This window comes from Quercus suber, unplaced genomic scaffold (genome assembly GCF_002906115.3).
Source record: "Quercus suber isolate HL8 unplaced genomic scaffold, Cork oak 2.0 scaffold_96, whole genome shotgun sequence".
NCBI lineage: Eukaryota > Viridiplantae > Streptophyta > Magnoliopsida > Fagales > Fagaceae > Quercus > Quercus suber.
In genome coordinates, this window is record NW_027069561.1 from 751,513 (window position 1) to 756,433 (window position 4,921).

Below are 4,921 nucleotides of genomic sequence, written 5' to 3' on the forward strand. Positions count from 1 at the left end.
TCCAAATCCCTTACCAACCTATGTAAGTGTTCCAGTTCCTCATCCCTCCTATCAAAATGCTCACACCCCAAAGCACCTGACAATGCCTGGTGCATTTGAAACGACCCTTCTCCAAGGCCAGACTGCTTTTCCTTATGTTCAAACTCCTTATCTTCGTGCCTCTTCTACCTTCTTTCTCGCCAATTAGATCCTCGGGAAGATCTCCTAGAACCACTTTCAGCATAATTACCTAATTGACCTTCAGACATTCCTCGCATGAGTCTCGGCAGAACCATAACTACATAGGAGATCCCCACAGATGGCACCAATTGTGGAGACCCAAAATTGGTTTAACAAACAAGGCCTAAAATTGGGCTCACAATTTAGTTGTGTGATGGGCTTAGAGTTTCCTACTATAGGTAGTCCCTCGCTAAGAGGCCTAATGACCTTACTAGTTTTTGTAAATTCCTCTCTTTTTCATTTCCGAGCTGCTCTCCTTCCTCGTGATACAACCACTCTTTTCCTTACTACCACTCTTTTACTCTGCTTTCTTTCTAGAGTTGCCCCCCCCCCCCCCCCCCCCCCCCCCCCCCCCAAAACCACACCAAGGTACCTCTAGTCCTTGTGAAAAGTCCAGCTTTCTCTTCAAATTAGCCAAACCACCTTTGTCAAGCTTCGTTTCATAGAGAAATAAAACTTGGGGACCTACTTCAACTGTTAAGCAGCAAAGTTCTAAAATTGCCTCAGGGATCCTAAGCTCTCGGCAGTTGAGACTGAGAATTTTCATGGAGTATGAGGGGGAGGTAGAGAGCCACCCCTAGAAATGGACAGAGGAGAAGAAACAGTTGAAAGTTCAATGGCCTGTTTTTTATGATGAGGATGTAAATCAGTGCGGGTATTAGGATCACGGGTTATAGCCAATCTTTTAGATGAAAGTAGATTGGGATGAGCAACATTCCCAGAATTTGAAATTTTCTTGTTACGAATTACTCGTTTCCAAGTACGTAATGTGGATTTTTCCAAATCTATCTTCTCTACTACCTTATTCGAAGATAACTCCATCTCCATATCCTCCCAACTTTCAAATTGTTGTTCAGCAGATTCCTTGATAACTTTAGAAGAAATTGAGTTAAATTTGGAGTTTAAGAGCAGTACCTTATCAGGATAAGCTTCAACTTCAGGTTCCAGCTCCTTGCAAAATTTATCCTTATCTCTTTGTTTGAAATTCAAATCAGTAATAGCACCTATCCCATCAATATCTACATTGTAGGAAGACATTTTGATGACCTGATCCTGAGTAACCACTGAGGAGTTTGAACGAATTAAGGGACCAGGCAAATCAATAGCCTTATCTTTCAGAGAAATTGAAATAGGATTAGAAGAAAGAACTAACTCCTTTTCTCACTCTAGCAAATTTGAATCTCCCTTCTGCCCCGCAACAGACTAAATTGGATTAGCCACTACCACACAGTGTGGCTCCGCTGAATTATGACATTCAACGAATTTCGTCGATTCCTCTGCCAAAGACTGGACTTCATCAGCATCATTCTCATATCTTACATCATTCTAAGCTCTCACTTGCTCTATTTTGTGAACCACCCTTGGAGCCACAGAACGTAGCCAAGGTCCAAATTGGAGATCATCCTCATCCAATGAAAAACATCCATTTTTAAGAGATGACATTCTCGATCCTAATGGCCAAAAATACCCCACCGATAACAAAATATAGGAAGGCGTTCATATTTAAAATACACCCAACCTGCTTCCAAGCCTTTAATTTGTATTATCTTGCCACCCATAAGGGGTTTTGTGATGTCAATATTCACTCTAATCCGAAGAAAGAGGCCCCAAGCAATGCCATTCTTTGGGGCATCAACTATAATTAGCTCACCCACTTCGTTAGCTATATGAGCCCCAACTTCTTTGGTCATGCTCTTAATAGGAATATTAAAAACACGAATCCAAAAAGAGGACAAGTGAAAAGTGACCAACGTTGGACTAATATCCCCAAAAAATCGTTTCATCAATATCAGTTTCTTTTCAAAAGTCCAGGGACTCCTACTAAAAATGATTTCCAACTGTTCCTCCGATCCAAAAATAGCCAGAAATAAGTTCTGCCCAACTTCTTTGATAGTTAACCCCCTGAGAACCACGCCAAAGATCTCCACATGTTGCTTTTAACGCTACCTTGTTGAAATCTCTATTTGTTTGCAACTTGAACTGAATGCTAAACTGAGCCTGCTATTTGGACGCTGCAACCACATGAGAATCCACTGTCATTACCCCTTTCTCCTCATCAAATAATTTAAAATGCTTCCACAGTTCCTCAAGAGAGGCATCCATCATAAAAGGAAGTAAGGAAGAGACAAAAGTGAGGAAAAGGTAATATGGAAAAGTGAAAAAGGAGGAAAGAGACAGAAGTGAGGGAAAGGAATTATGGTAAAAAGAAGATAGAAAAGACAAAAAGAAAAATAGGGGAAAATGAATAGAGAGCCTCTACTAAATTCTACAGGGAAATCAGAAAAAGAGAGGTTAAAATCTCACAGATACAGTGAGTTAAAGGCTTCTACTATCAAAGACCCTAAGGAGTTAGAGAGAGAGAGAGAGAAGTTAGCCTTTCCCACATTTATCTAGTATTAAATAACATAAACTTCTTAATTACGTAAACTCCTTTTTCTTTTTGTTCATATCAAGTTATCAATTTCTTCACAACTTAAAATTATCTAATATATAAGTAGGGGTATATGTACGATTTGGTATATTTTTCCCTTTTCCTACTGTACGATTTCTTGATGTATTCTTTCCTTCTCATACTTACCTTACCTATGAAACTTGCATGTATGTATTTGCCTTCTTTTTGTTTTTTCATAAAATTCCCATCTTTATTTTTTTTCCAGCAAATTGAATATGTTTTGTGTGCAGGTTGCCTTTTGTTTAAGTTATTTTTGTTAACTTTGATCTAATTTATATGCTTATTATGGTTTTCAGAATCATTGTATATCTTCCATGAAAACTAATAGATTAATTTTAACAAAAATCTTATTCATTTTTTGAAAGATCTGTTTTCTAGTATGTGTAGATCCCACAGGTGGCCATGAGACCAAGATTTGAGCATCCAAAACCATGATAATGAACATCACTCCACAAAGAATGGAGACAAAAAATTGATAAAATATAAAAAGGGTGATGCAAAAACAATGGGTATTTAAGATGATGTGAAATCTCCATGTCTTAGCTGCCTCCCCCTTGCTGTCCAAGTTAATTCAATTTTCATTTGAGTATCTTTACTTTAACTCTAATTCCATATTTTTTTTTTAATGTTTAGAAATTAATATTGTTTGTAATTATTGAATTCAAAGTTTCTTTGTGTTTATATATTTATGTGTGTGTTATTGTGAATTTTGCTTTCAATTTTTTTTTTTTGTAATTTTATAAATTTGGGTAGTTTTAATTTGTAAATTTGAGATGTTGGTTGGGGTTAAAGTAAAAATATTAGGTCAATTTTAATCATAATTCATGCAATAGTAGGGTGTTAGATGTTGATATTAATTTTATGCTTATTTACATTAATTAACATAAACATCTTAGCATGTTTAGTGTTGATATTAATTTGACACTTTGAAATGCAAGCGCTTCATTATAATTAAATATAAATGTTATTATGCCAGTATGTTATAATTATTATTTGTTGTTCCTCACCCTACTTCACCTTAATTGTTATTTAAATAAGTAAAAGTTATGTCTTAGTCTGACCGGGTATAGCATTTCTCTTCAATTATTAATAAGTGTTTCTCAATAAAATTATTCTTTTTATAACCTAATGACCAAAATTATCCAAAGCCCAACTCGTTAACTACTAAAAGCTTTTGGAAATTTGAAACTTGCCATAATCTTTAAAATATTTTTACTATTTTATTTGTTATTAAATTTAATTATATTATCAAAAATATATATTTTTAAAAATTTATATATAATTCTTTTATTAAGCCGTTATCTCTAATACTAGTACTAATAATATTATCGATCGTTATCTCTAATATGAAATCCTAACTCATCCTTGTGGTTAGACATTGCAAAACCGATGGGTTGGGTTCCAGTCAAGTCAATCGGGTTTGAGTTAAAAATTAGTCATTGAAATGAGCTAGAAACAGATCAAATCATTTGAGTTGCAGGGCAAGTCCGATTGACTTGTAACTTTCACATGAATTTTTTATTATTTAAAAATGTATTTTTCATTTGGTAAATCATTTAACAAATTGCTTAGTGTAAAATGTATTATTTTGAATTTACCACTCATATCAAGAATGAGCTTAGCTCAACAGATTAATACTCGTTCAATAATTATAAAATTATACATTTATCAACATTGCTAACCAAAACAAAATTTCACAAAGGAGTATAATCTACAATTTGAACATCTAATTAAAACAAGAGTCTGAATTTGATAAGGACCTAGTGTAAAAGTCTAGTTTTACACCCTCCAATAAAATACTGACACATCAAATTTTTTCAAATAAAAGAATAAGCATGAACAAGCACTGATACACCCAATCACACTCCCACTAAAAAGTCGTTCACCCAAATATTTAAAAAAAAATAAAAAATAAAAAATAAAAAATAAAAACCGACACCACCATCTAAAAGTTAAAATCCCAACCAAACTTCTTTCTCCTACACGCTGCCGGAAATGCCTCTAAACAGAAAAGTGTCGTCAACTAAGTCGAAGCCTGAAATAGATGGTCGAAGCTGCCATAGACATGCTGAATCTTGAAGCTTTGGTATTAATCTTACATCCTTTCCTCAAAACAAAAGGATTACAACAAACAATAGGAGAAAAACTTTTTCTCCATGAAAAGAAAATAGAATGATGTTTAAGTTTTGCTCTTCCTAAGCTTGGGTTGATTGACATTGATTTTTTCTTTAAAAATCAATAAAATACCAA